The sequence below is a fragment of the Phascolarctos cinereus genome, unplaced genomic scaffold, assembly GCF_003287225.1.
Source record: "Phascolarctos cinereus isolate Bilbo 61053 unplaced genomic scaffold, phaCin_HiC Scaffold_8;HRSCAF=390, whole genome shotgun sequence".
NCBI classification, from domain to species: domain Eukaryota; kingdom Metazoa; phylum Chordata; class Mammalia; order Diprotodontia; family Phascolarctidae; genus Phascolarctos; species Phascolarctos cinereus.
In genome coordinates this window covers 69,781,042-69,795,797 of record NW_027556291.1, presented here as the reverse complement: position 1 = coordinate 69,795,797, position 14,756 = coordinate 69,781,042, and positions in this window count along the sequence as shown.

Below are 14,756 nucleotides of genomic sequence, written 5' to 3'. Positions count from 1 at the left end.
ATGAGAAAAGTTTTACACAAAGAAAGCAAATTCAGGTAATATTGGAAGGAAAGAAGATGATTGGGGGAAAAATCCTGCTCTCATAAAGATCTCATTTCCAAGATATATAAGGAACTGATTCTGATGGCCTTTTCTCAGTCGTTATCCTTCTTGTCTTCTCAGCAGTCTTTGACATTATGATCACTCTCTTTTCTTTGATACTCTCTTCTCCCTAGTTTTTTGTGTCACTGCTCTCTCCTGGTTCTCCTACCTGTCTGGCTGCTCCTTCTTGGTCTCCTTTGCTAGATCTTCATCTAAGTCGTTCCCAATAATTGTAGGTATCCCCCCCCCCAAAGCTCTGTCCTGGGCCCTCTTCTCCATCTACACTCTTTCACTGGATGATCTCATCAGATCTCATGGATTCAGTTATCCTCTCTGTGCTGATGATTCCCAGATCTACTTGTCCAGCCCTAACTCTCTCCTGACCTCCAGTCTTGTATCTCTAATTGTCTATTGCACATCTTGAACTGGATGTCACAGATTGAACTCATTGTCTCTTCCCTCAACTTTCTAACTTCCCTATGACTGTTGAGGGTATCACCATCCTTCCTGCCATTCAGACTCACAACCTCAGTGTGATTCTCAGCTCTTCATTCTCTCTCATCCCCCATATTGCTAAGACCTGTCATTTCTACCTTTGCAACATCTCTCAAGTATGCCCCCTTCTCTCCTCTGGCACTGACCACCCTGTGACTTCAGCATCTCATGCCTGGACTATTGCAATAGCCTACTGGTGAGTTTCCCTGCCTCAAGTCTCTCCACACTTCACTCAGCCCTCCTGCCTTTCTAGTCTTCTTCCATCTTATTCCCTGCCATGGACTCTTCCATCCAGTGATTTGACCTACTGCTGTTCCTCCCATAAGATTCTCCATTTTCCAACACCAGACATTTTCACTCACTGTCTCCCATGCCTGGAACTCTGTCTCTTCATCTCCACTGCCTGGATTCCCTGGCTTCTTTCAAGTCTCAGCAAAAGTCCCACCTTTTTGCAAGAAGCCTTTTCGCAGTCATTCCTCCTTAATCTTAGTGCCTCCTTTGATCTAAGACACCTCCAAAGGCCTCATGATGGAAAATGCTATCCACATCCAAAGAAAGAACACAGATCGAAGCATACTATTTGCTATTTTTTTTCTTCTGTTGTGTTTTGTTTCCTCTTTCTGGTGGTTCCTCCCATTGGTTCTAATTCTTCCTTACAACATGACTAATGTGAAAATATGTTTAATAGGAATGTATATGTAGAGCCTATATCAGATTGCCTGCCTTCTCGGGGAGGGAGGAGGAAAAAAAATTTTAAACTCAAAAGCTTATGGAAGTGATTGCTGAGAATTCAAAATAAATTAATAAAAAAAAAATCTTAGTGCCTCCCCTTTGAGACCATGCCCAATTTATCCTGGATGGATTTGTTTGGATACAGGTGTTTGCATTTTGTGTCCCTCATTAGACTGTGAGCTCCCAGAGGGCAGGGATGAGTTTTTTGTCTTTCTTTGCATCCCCGGGATTTATCACAGTGCCTGGCTCACAGTAGGCATTTAGCATGTACTGTGGCTCCTGAGGAGGCAGTTGCTGCAGCATCTATAGCCAATTTCCAGATCACATCCCCACAAGCGTTGCTCCCACAGACAATGGCTATAGAGGCTGGACTGAAAGCAGCTCTGATGGTCCATAGAGTGCTACTATGCTTGGGGCTCTTGGGCTTATTCTGCCCGGCAGTAGCTGTTGGTACTGGTGGTGCCAGCAATAGTGGGTACCTTTTTTTTTTAAGGCAATTGGGGTTAAGTGACTTGCCCAGAGTCACACAGCTAGTAAGTGTCAAGTGTTTGGTCTGAGGCCGGATTGGAACTCAGATCCTCCTGACTTCAGGGCCGGTGCTCTATCCACTGTGCCACCTAGCTGCCCCTAGTGGGCACCTTCTTACAAAGGTTGCACCCCTCCCCCAAAGATGACCGCAGGGGCAGAGCCGGAAGTGTGGCCAATGGTCAGCAAAATGCTGCTATTCCAGAGCTCTGGAGTACAAGGTCCTCGGCCAGGGGTGGGGAACCTGCAGCCTCAGGGCCACATGTGGCCCTCTAGGTTCTTAACTGCAGCCCTTTGACTGAATCCAAACCTCACAGAACAAATCCCCTCTAGGTCCTCAAGTGCAGCCCTCTGACTGAATCCAAACCTCACAGAACAAATCCCCTCTAGGTCCTCAAGTGCAGCCCTCTGACTGAATCCAAAACCTCAAAGAACAAATCTCCTCTAGGTCCTCAAGTGTGGCCCTCTGACTGAATCCAAACCTCACAGAACAAATCCCCTCTAGGTCCTCAAGTGCAGCCCTCTGATTGAATCCAAACCTCACAGAACAAATCTCCTCTAGGTCCTCAAGTGTGGCCCTCTGACTGAATCCAAACCTCACAGAACAAATCTCCTCTAGGTCCTCAAGTGCGGCCCTCTGACTGAATCCAAACTTCACAGAACAAATCCCCTTAATAAAAGGACTTGTTCTGTAAAATTTGGACTTAGTCAAAAGGCCACATCCAAGGACCTAGAAGGCCACGTGTGGCCTCAAGGCCACAGGTTCCCCACCCATATGGACTCTATCCTCTAGGGTGTAAGGAAAATGAATGTTTGAAGTTGGGGTAGTAGTTTGATCCATCTTGCCAAAATCAAAAATGAAAAAATTCACAACAGATGAAGAATTCGAAACTATTTTGGCCAATATACCAACTAAGTTGGCATGAATTACTGCAAAAATATAAAATTTGAAGATTAATAGAATAATAAGAGAATTTAAACAACCTGATCTAAAAAAAAAAATTGCACAATCCTTAAACAAACTCCCAAAGAAAAAACCCCAAGGTACATGTTGATAAACAAGTAAATTCTATCAAAAATTCAAAGAATAATTAATTCCAAAAGCATATAAGTTGTTTTCAAAATTCACTGATGCCATTCTGTGAGACAAATATGGTTCTATAATCCAGACTATAGAGGGAGAAAACAGAGAAATGAATATAAATAGTGATGCAAAAATATTGAATAAAATATTAGAAAAAAGGTTACAGAAACATATTTGAAAGGTTGGTCTCTATGACCAAGTCAGATTTATACTAAGAATAAATTGCTACTTCAACATTAGGAAAATTATAAACATAATAGAAGATATTAATCAATCAATAAACATTTATTAAGTGCCTACCATGTGCCAGGCCCTGTGCTAATTGGTATGTGGATACAAAAAAGAAAGAAAGAAAGAACAGTTCCTGCCCTCAAGTAGGTTACAATCTAAAAGGGGAAGTTGATATAAAAGAAAAGCTGGAGGAGGAGGGGAAAGACAGAGATTCAGGGGCATGGTGAAGAAGTCCATCGAAGAATTCCCCAAGTGGTACAGCCTTGTCTGAGCTGAGCTCTCTCCTTCAATGGAGGCTTGGAGTCCTTGGCCTCAGTCTCCAATCAGCGAGGCACAAGATAATGAGGAGATGGAAGACCAGGCCTGATGGGGATCTTGCAGGGTGATGAAGTTATCCCAATAACCAGCCTCCTAGGGCATGGGGGGAAAGTCCCAAAGTGAGCCAGGTGAGAACTGGGGAGGTACAGAAAAAGCTTTTGACAAAATACAACGCTCACTTATGTTGAAAATACTAAAAAGATGCTGGTGTCTTAGGACCTAGAGGAGCCTAGTTCTCCCACAAAAACCCTGGTGAAGTTTAAAAATACACCAGTTTAAAATGGACTAAGGAGAAATATCTGTAGACTCCTCTACCTAGCCCAGGGGTCTGCAGCTGGAAACCTCGAGGGTGAGCCTGGGTAGGTGGAAAGCATAGCACGAAGCGGGACTAGACTGGAAAAGGATCTGGACCTCAGTTCAGCATGTCATGAAGCCCACAGGCAGGAGGTGACCTCAGACTCAATGCAAGGGAAGGGACCTAGGCAGAGGCAGAAGCAAGGGAGAGGAGGGCAGCCCCAGAGCCCATCAGCAGAGCAGAAGGGCCCCAGGCACGGTCTGATTTGTACAGGGAATGGCCCTGGATTCTTGTGGCAAGAAGGCCTTAGGCAGAGACCAACGTGGGAGCAAGAGAGTTGGTAAGTTCCTTGGAAAAAGTCTGGCATCAAGGCAGTGGCCCCATGAACTCCAGCTAAGGGGTAGCAAAGCACCCAAACAAAAGAAAGTGGAAAACAGGGCCTATGGAGCTCAGCAAGGGAGGTGGTGAGGCAGAGCCCGGTGTGAGGAAGGTCCAGGAGTCCCAGTAACAGCAGGAGAAGAAAGGCCTCAGTGGCAGTGTTGCCCAGGGCCCTGGTCAAAGTAAAGGAAGGGCCCCAAGAAGCATCCAAGAAACTTCAGTCCAACTTTAGCATGCAGGCAGCCTTACTGTGAACCACAACAAGGAACTAGGCCAAAAAATCCCCACAGAAGGAGGCCTAGTCTTTTTTGTGTGTATGTGTGAAGGAGGCCTAGTCTTGACCAGTACACACAGGACCAGGCTGTTGCCCTTCATTCTCCAAGAGGACCAAAATGGCATCACTATGCTAGAGTGAAGTTTTAGTGTGTCCGACTGTGGTTGATCAGACCAATACGAGCTCGGAATGTTCAACCACAGGTTGGACACAAATAGTCCATGTGAACCTTTGGGGTGGATTCTCTAAGTTTGCGTATCTTACGTTTCTCTTGAGCTGTTTCAATTCTGCTTTGCTCACAGAGCATAGCACCTTCTCTGATGAGGGTATGCCATGCTGGGTGGTCCTGTGCCAATGTCTCCCATGTCATGCAATCAATTCCAAACCCAAGCATAGGCCTCTCAACCTAGACACCAGGACTGCTGAAATGAACAACCAAGGAGAACACGAGGACATAGATGGAGAGATCTCTGGAGAAGGATACCTGTGGAAGAGGGTGACCTCACAACGAGTCCAAATAAAGCCTCAGAAGAAGGGTTCTGGCCACAAGGATTATAAGAGTACTTGGGAGAGATGCCAAGGAGCCAATGAGGAGCTTCCATTCTCTCTTTAGACTATTTCATTTAACATTCTCATCAGTTCCATGGACTCAGTGCTCATCTCTGTGCTGATTCTCAGATCTACCGTCCAGCCCTTACCTCCAGGCTCCTATCTCCTATTGGACATCTCAAACTGGGTGTCTCATAGACACCTTAAACTGAACTTCTCTTTCCTCCAAGCCCTCCCTCCTTCCAAATTTTCCTATTACTCTGTTTAAGTCTTTTTTTATTATTTATTTTATTTTCATTATTTCTGGTTAAGCACCTTGAGAAAGCCATCTATAAGCTCCAAGATCCCCCACTTCCTTTCCTCTCACTCTCTTCTACATCCATTGCAGTCTGGCTTCCAACCTCATCATTCAACTGAAAACTGTTGCCTGTCAAAGTTATCATCGACCTTTTAATTGCCAAATCCAATGGGCTTGTTTTGGTCTTCATCTGCTTGACCTTTCTGAAGTCTTTGACACTTTGTCAATCACCATCTTGTCCAGGACACTCTCTTCTCTCTGGGTTTCCATGACACTGCTCTTTCCCACGTCTCCTCCTACCTTTGTCCTAAACCCTCTTCTCTTTTCATGTCCCTTCACTTGGTGATCTCATCAGTTCCCATGGATTCAATTATCTTTCTGCTAATGGTTCTCAGATCTACTTATCCCCACCTCCACCCCCCACCCCCGCTCTAACCTAACCTAATCTTCAAGCTGGCATTTCCAACTGCCTATCAGACATCTCAAAAAAATCTCATAGACATCTTAAACACAACATGTCCAAAATTGAATTCATTATCTTTTTTTCCAAAAACCTCCCCCTAGCAAACTTTCCTTTTCCCCCAAACCAGGGGTGGGGAACCAGCAGCCTCAGGGCCACATGTGGCCCTCTAGGTCCTTGGGTACAGCCTTTTGACTGAGTCCAAGTTTTACAGAACAAATCCTTTAATAAAGGGATTTGTTCTGGGAAGTTTGGATTCAATCAAAGGTCCATACTTGAGGACCTAGAAGGCCACATGAGGCCTGGAGGCCGCAGGTTCCCCACCCCTACAAAACCTTCCCCTCTTCCTAACTTCCCTATTGCCATCAAGGGCACCATCATTTTCCCAGTCACTCAAGCCCCCAGCATAAGCATTATTCTCAAATTCTCACTCTTTCTCTATACACCCCCACTCCCATACCCCATTAGTTGTCAAGACAGTCACTTTTACCTTGCTAACATCTCTCAAATTCGCCCCTCTTCTAACTCCTCTGATTCTGCTACTACCCTGGTACAGGTCCTCATCACCTCATGCCTGGACTATTGCAGTAGCTGCTGGTGGGTCTGCCTGCCACAAGGCTCTCCTCGTGCCTGTCCATCCTCCACTCAGCTGTCAAAGTGATCTTCCTAAATAAAAGGTCCAACATTGTCACCTGCAACTCTTGCTCCATAAACTCAGGGAGCTCCCCATCACCTCTAGGCTCAAATGTGAAATCCTTCTTAGTGTTCAAAATCCTCCATAACTTTATCCCTTCCTACTTTTCCAGGAATTTACATACTTCTTAGCTGTACATGCACCTTTACAAAAATTGACCATGTGAGGTCATGCTCACCATAGCGAGGCATGAAGACCTCATTAAAAAATACAGAGAATCAGAAATGCTAAACACATAATTTACTAATTACAGTGCAATACAAATTATATTCAAAGAAGGAATTAAAAAGTAATTGAAGATTAAAGAACATAATTCTTAAAGAACAAATTATAGAAACAATAGAAAATTTCATCAAAGAGAACACAATAATGAGACGACATACCAAAACTTATGGAATGTAGCTAAAGCCAGAAACATTTATATCTCTAAAAGCTCTCATCAATAAAAGAAAGAATGAATAAATGAAATGGGCACTCAACTTAAAAAAAAAAAACCTTGAACAGCAATAAATCCAAAGCCTTCAATTAAGCAAGAAATTAGAAATTGTGAAAATTAAAGATATTAATGAAACCAAAAGCAAAAACATTGAACTGATAAACAAAACTGGGAGCTAGTTTTATTTTTCAAAAAAACTAATAAGGCAGATAAACAGCTAATTGGATTTTTAAAAGAAAGGCAAGCCAAATTGTTCATATCAAAAAATAGAAAAGGCATATTCATGGCAACCGAAGAGGAAATAAAGGAAATTATCAAAAATGATTTTGCCCAATTACATGCTAACAAAATTGATAACTTGGAAAAAATGATGAATACTTATAAAAATATAAACTACTCAGATTAACAAAAGAAGAATTAGGCTATTTAAATAGTCCAGCATCAGCAAAAGAAATTTAACAAGCCATAAAATAACTGTCAAAGAAAAAAACTCTCCTATCAGGTGGATTTACAAATGAATTCTACCAAACATTCAGAGAACAATTAGTTCTAATATCACATGAATTGCTTGCCCTAATAGGAAAGGAAGGCACTCTTTCTCTCCTTTTATGATACTAATGTGGGTCTGGTACCTCAACCAGGGAGAGACAAAACAGGAGAAAGAAACTAAGGACCAAAATCTCTGGATGAATAGTAATATAAAAAAATTAAAATAGAAATGTAGCAAATAAGCTACAACATATTAGAAACTGTACCAGGAATGCAGAGTTCGTTCAAAATAAGGAAGACTACAAATAGTATAAGTCAAATTAATAATACAAATGTAACCTGAGGACCAATGACTTCAAGGGATGATGTCTTGACGTGCATGTGAATTGGGTTTAAGTGAGGCAGAATTGTAGTCATCAGCCTCACTCTCTCTTCCAGGCACCAAAGTCCAGTGGCAGGACAAAAGTCAGGACAATTGATGATAGCCTGGGATGCAGAGGATGATCTTGGCGACTTTGATGTCTGCCCAAGATCTAAGCACTCCACAGCGCCTGCTCCAGCTGCCTTCATGGCCACCATCGGAACAAATTGTTCTCATCTGCCCATTCTGCCAGGGGAAGTCTTCACATGCTTGGGGTAGACATTCCCCTAACTCATTGGTGGGTCTGAGACCCATAAGTTACCTTCAACCCAGTTTAGCCATCTGCTGAGATGGTTTTACCAGGGCGTGGCTCTTGTGTGTGCTACAGCTTCTTGGAGCCATAGGTGAGGGCTGGGTGCCAGGTGGACACCAAAGGTGGATGAGCAGCCCTGAAAAGGGCTCAGCAAGCCCTCATACCAGAGGTGCTCAGTCCTCCTCTGAAATCTGATTGCCTCTAGCCTCTCTGATGCAGCTTCCTGGCTTTGGGCCCATAAAAAGCCATGTGAATTCAGGGCCTCTCCGGCTTGATGGGTGCCTGAGACCATACAAGTTGCTATACCAGACTCATTTCCCCCTCCCACCTTTCTCCCCCTCCAAGCCAAGGGTCACTGTATACTTATTATGTATCCCTGTTGCATATCCTCACTGTATTAGAGTAAAGTAAACCACCTACTTTGTTGAATGTTCAGGGACTCACTTTTGGTGCCTCATTTCATCCCAGCAGAGGATGGAGCTGGGCCTACTGTCTGAGGGAGCAAAATGACTCCTTTGCCAATGGCTTCCAGTAAACAAATGAGGCTGTGAGAAGGGCTAGGAGTCCTTCCCCCACCACCTCCACTTCCACCCCTGAGAAACAAGCCATGGTCCTTGGCCTTTTCTTTGCCTTCTAGAATCTCTGATCTGAGCTAGATGAATGATCACAAGGATCCAGGAATCCAGTCAGCTCGGCTGGATATTACAGTCAGCTTAGCATCAACATGAGCAGCTAGGTAGCGCTGCAGTGGATAGAGCACCAGGAATGGAGTCAGAAAGACTCATCTTCCAGCCTCAGACACTTCCTAACTGTGTTTACCCTGAGCAAGTCACTTAGCCCTGTTTGCCTCAGTTTCCTCATCTGTAAAATGAGCTGGAGAAGGAAATGGCAAACCACTCCAGTATCTTTGCCAAGAAAACCCCAAATTAGGGTCACAAAGAGTCGGACACAACTGAAAATGACTGAACAACCATCGGCATCCTGAGAAACAAGGGTACAGAATTCCAGCCCAGCAGAAACCGGTCATGATACCAGCTTTGGATGTGAACTTGGTGGGACCAATGCTATGTAGGAATTGAGCTAAGCTGTGAGCCTAATCCCTCCCTCAGAGACTGAGGTGGCAGCAAGGGAGTAATGTCCCTGAAGTATAAGAAAAAGTATTTGTCCTTTCATTCTTGAAATATCTGTGAAGTAAATATCCCTTCGTAAAAGCCAATCAGTGCTAAGTAAATGAAACTAGAACACTGGTCACTGTTCCCCTAACAGTGGGGGGCACAGCCGGTATGGGCTAAAGCCAGTGGCAGAGGAAAAAAGATACCGCCTTCAAGCCCCACAGGGCACCTGAAAACCTCAACATAAAACAGGACACTTTGGATTTGTGGAGGCCACTGGAGAGATTCTTCACCTGGGATTTCAAATTTGAGGTACCCTAGTTTATAGGACACTCAAGAAATTGGCAACATAAAGTAAGCTATTATTCTGTACAATTGACTTTTTCCAGTGTGTGTTCCCTCACAAGTCAGTCCCATTGAAAGAGATTCATAATCTTTGTATTTGTCGACTTTTTTGTTTTGTTGATTTCATCAGTATTTAGGTACTGCCCGTCGCTGTGTTACTGAACCTACCATACAAGCATTAACATTGAGTCAAATATGCTAAATATGGAGTTTGCATCACTAGAATGTTGATGCCTGGTTGAGAAATGTTCATATTTTTTTTTCCTTTTGCATCTAAATAAACCTAGACTGCTTGCCTTGTTGTGAGAGCAATATACCCTACAACTTACCAAGGTAAGGTGCCTTAGAAAGGTGCCTTGAAACTTCAAGCATTTGACTTATTTTTGCTATTTTTCCAACTAAGCTATCTTGTCCCTTTGGGAGACTTTGTAATTTCATTTGAATTTTTCTTGCAGTGCAAGATCCATTTGGGGAAAAATTCCAGGTTCCTTTTGGAATAGACACCCAGAGAAAATTTTGGTTAGAGGATCATCTTCGGTACAGGGGTGCCTCAAGGATTTTGGATGTGCCCTGTGTAGCAAGAGACACTTAGAAAATTTTGTTCAGGGGGCAGTTAGGTGGCACAGTGGATAGAATACCGGCCCTGAAGTCAGGAGGACCTGAGTTCAAATCCAGTCTCAGACACATGATATTAGCTGTGTGACCCTGGGCAAGTCACTTAACCCCAATTGCCTCACAAAAAAAAAAAGAAAGTAAGAAAATCTTATTCAGACCTAGCTGGGTGACCCTAGGTGCTAAAACATCAGAAAAGAGGATAGTTGATTTCTTGAGAGCCAGTGAATGACTTACAGATAACCCCAGGTCCTGTTGGGGAGAACTCTACCTGGTCTGGAAAGTTCTGTCTGGATCAGGTTTCTTTCCAAGATTTCACTCGTTTTTTCAGTCATGTCCAACTCTTTGTGACCCCATTTGGGGTCTTCTTGGCAGAGATACTGGAGGTGTTTGCCAGTTCCTTCTCCAGCTCCTTTTACAGATGAGGAAACTGAGATAAACAGGATAAAGTGACTTGCCCAGGGTCACACAGCTAATAAGCATCTGAGGCCAGACTGGAGTTCAGGAAGACTCATCTTCCTGACTCCAGGCCCAGCGCTCCATCCACTACCCTGTCTAGCTGCTCTTTTTCCAAGATAAGAGGCCAATTTTCTTTGCTTTTTTGCTTTGGGGATGATGAAAGCCATTCCGGCATCATCAGGCATCTGCTGAGTACAAAGCAAACAGTCATCTTTGGTCAATTTTGCTCCTTGTTTGTTGCATCTGCAAAACTTGGTATTGGGGGATAATTGTGATTTTTATTTCTACATGTGGGACTACAAAAGATCAGGCTATATTGACTGTCTGCAACTCCTGGATGGCACTGGAGAAGCAAGGGGGAAAACAAGGCTTATGTCTCGCCACATACCCCAAAGGACTCTTTTGGTTTGGGGACGTGGACGATGTGTTCAAAAATGCACCCCTGCAAGGACCACCCAATGTGGGGAAGTAGAAGGAAGCAGTATAGGCCAGCTGCCCCACACTACACACACTCAGCCTTTCTTCATGAGGGCTACAGCTCTGTCACTGCCATCCCTGGGGGAGAAAAGAGGGAGGAAGTTCAGGAAGAGGAAAAGGGCCTCAGCAAAGCTGCTTCTTATTTCAGTACCTGGAGGGGCCAAGGAGTTCTGAATCTCAGCCCTCAAGGAGAGAGGGGACCTCAGTGGCAGCAGCTTAAAATAGCTCCAGTTCCAGACCTCCCAACTTACCCCCAGGCGAGAAGCAGGTCGACCCTCGTGCCCTGGAGGGCAGCAAGGTCTAATCCTGCATCTGGTCCTAGGGTAGGAGAGCTCCTTGACTTGCAACCTTCTTATCACTGGCTTTCTCTTCTGGCCATGATCTGGTCACATGGCCAGAAGAGAGATCTAGTCAGGACTCACCTCTGGGCAAGAAGTGGAGCCTCAATGGTGATGGCTCAGTCCTGATCTCCCGGGAGCAGCAAGGTAGCTCTGTACTGAACCTGGTCCCCTGAGGATAGCAAATTCACTCTCATCCTGATCCCAGTCACTCAAGAAAAGGAGAACTGTGATTCCCTTGCCCAGAAAGTAGAAGAGATTCATCAGGGAGGCAAGTCTGATCATGGTCCCCATGAGGAGGAGTGGAGATCTGAGATTCTACTCCAAACAAGGACTGACCTCAGCTCAAATAATGATTCCCAGAGAAGGGGACAGCTATGACTCCCCCTCAGGTAAGAAGCAGCTCATTCTGATCCTGGTCCTTAGAGGTGAGGGGATCTGGACATTGACTCCCAGGTGAGGAGCAGGGCCTAGGTGAAGAAGTTCCTGTCCCAATCCCCAGGGGACAGGGGATCTGAGACTCATCTTCTAAGTGCGGATGAGGACCCCAGAGTCATCCAATCACCAAGAATGAGTAAACAAAAAAAATGTATAAAATGCTATTATGATGCCAGGGAATCCCAAGACATAAACCTAAAAAAGGAGAATAATTTCAAAACTCCTAGGAGCAAAGCCTCAAAGAAAAACACAGCTTGCCCCCAAGATCCATCAATTAGAATTCCTAAAAGAAATGATGGGAGAGCTAAAAAGAGCTTTAAAATGACATTAGAGATGAAAGAATTGGAAAAGAAATGAGAGCTATGTAGGAAAGGCTTGGAAAGAGAATCAGCAGCTTGGCACAAAAGGTACAAAACCTTACCCAAGCCACAAACTCCCCCAAAATTAGAGTGGGTCAAAGAGAAATTAATGACTCAATGAGAAAACAAGAAATACTAAAACCAAGTGAAAAGCTTGGAGGAAAAGAAAGAAGAAACTATAAGGTACCTCATGTCTGAAATAATTGGCCTGGAAAACAGGTCAAAGAGATGTAATTTAAGAATCAATGGATTTTTTTTTAATTTTGGAAATTTCTTTATTATTCATTGAGACCATCCACATTAATACATATACATATATATATATACACATATATATATATATATATGGAATATATAAAAGGAATACCTAGGAATAGAGGAGAAATATAACCAAAAAAAAAAGTATCAATGGACTAATCCTCCCTGACTCTGGAGGAGGTAGAGGAAGGAGGTGAGTTCCCTGCTCCCCAGCGTCAGGAGAGGGGTCTTTGGGCAGCTCCCTTCCCCTCCCTTCCCTCAACTCACCCCTCCCCCCACCTTACCTTTCCTTCCCTTTTCCACCTTCCGCTGGCCTGACACACACCTAGGATCCTGCAAGTGCTGTGTCAGGGTGTATGAGGGGGGTAAAAAATCAGCCCAGTTTATCCATGCATTTGGGAAATGTGCATAATGTGTAACATCTGGGGATCTTTCACCTCCAGGAAAGGAGGCAATCAGATTTTGGACTTGGAGTCAGGAAGACCTGAGTTCAAATCCTGTCTCAGACATTTGTTTCCTAGAGAACTTCTTGGATTGGTTAATATCAGTGTCTACATTGGGAGCCAAGGACAGCCTGGAAATAGATTTACAGCTCTCCAAGAAGCCCAGCAAGGAAGCTACACCATGGCTAAGGGGACCATTGGGAACACTCCTGATTGGGGAGAAAAGGACTTCCAGCCACCAGGGGCTAAATTATCCCTTTGCCATACGAGCATTCCAAACTCAAGCCTGGTTTGTATGCATCAATGGAAGTGTGTCACAGACTTATGAGAGGAATTCTTTCTATCAGTTGTTTGGTTTTTTTTTCAAGACAAGTGGGGTTAAATGACTTGCCCAGGGTCACACAGCTAGTAAGTGTCAAGTGTCTGGTCTGAGACCAGATTTGAACTCAGGTCCTTCTGACTCCAGGGCCAGTACTCTATCCACTGCGCCACCCAGCTGCCCCTGAACCAGCTCCTTTTAAAGATACTCTGTTCAATTCACTTGATAACAGCCAAGGGTAAGAGTTGGGTTAAGGTTAGCATTTTGAACAAAAACATTTTTATTACCCCCAAAAAAAGAAAGACAAAGAAATATATGGGTCTCAGACCCCATTCTGGTAGCAAGGTAACAACCTCCCCAGCAATAATTTTCTACAATGGTGAGTGAGATTGGGGGGTGCTAGAGCTGATTGTTAAATTTTCGGTGTGAGTGTTCACACCTTTGAAATGGGCAAACTACAAATCAAGACTTGATTTATTGCTTTGTCTAGACTTAAGAAAGTAATGGGGAAATATTAATAATGCAGATTAAATTTTTTTAAAGAATCAGTGGACTATCTAAAAAGCCTGGCCATCATAATTCAAGAAATCATGAAAGAAAATCTCCCAGCTATATCAGAACAAGCAGGCAAAATGAAACTAGAAAGAATTCATCAATCACCTTCTGAAAGAAACCTCCAAATAAAAACTCCCAGAAATGTCAGGGCTAAAATCCAGAGCTTCTAGGTAAACTCAAAATACTGCAAACATCTAAAAAGTGTAACCCAGGTTTGTTATGTGCCAAAATCCCACAAAAGAGGAGCATCCACATGGGAGACACCAGAGAACTACTCTGGGGAGACAGGAACCCTGGTCCAAGCATGGACATTCTACTGCATAGTGGGGATCAGCTTCTTCCTACTAGCTGCATAGCCAGAACTGCCTGAATCTTTAAAATTGAAAACATTTTCTCTTTCTTTTCTGGCCTTAGCCACGAGGAAAGAATTCACCCATTCAAAAAGGGCCTGTGGACCCTCCCAGATCATAAGACCCTCGCCCGCCCCCAAACTGACTTGGAGTTTTAGTCTGCTTTGTTTGTCCTTTTCAGTGGAGTCCTGGATCTGGGAGTTTGAGCCATAGTGACCTAAGAGCCTAGGATTCCCAGCCCAATGTCACAATCAGCCTAAGACATGAGTCCAGCATGGGCTTTAGACTTGAATTTGGTGGGGTAAATGTTATGTAGGAACTGGGTTAAGCTGTGAATTTAATACTCCTCCCTTCTCCAGAGACTGAGGTGGCACAGGGGGGGATTGTGGTCTCAAGGTGTTGGGGGAAAATGTTCATAGAATTGCTCTTGTTATGCCTTTGAAGTGAGCATTCTTTTGCAAAAGCTCATCTGAATGATAAGCAATTAAATGGAATTGGGGTGCTTGCATCCTTTAAATTGGGGGAACACAATCAATGGGGAGATGAGAGATCAAATTAAATAATATTTGTAAAGAGTTTAGTAAGTGCCTGGCACATAATAGGCACTTAATAAATGCTTATTCTCTTCCTTCTCCTTCCTCCCTGTTCCCCCCTCTCCGAGTAGGGGAAAGGGTGGAA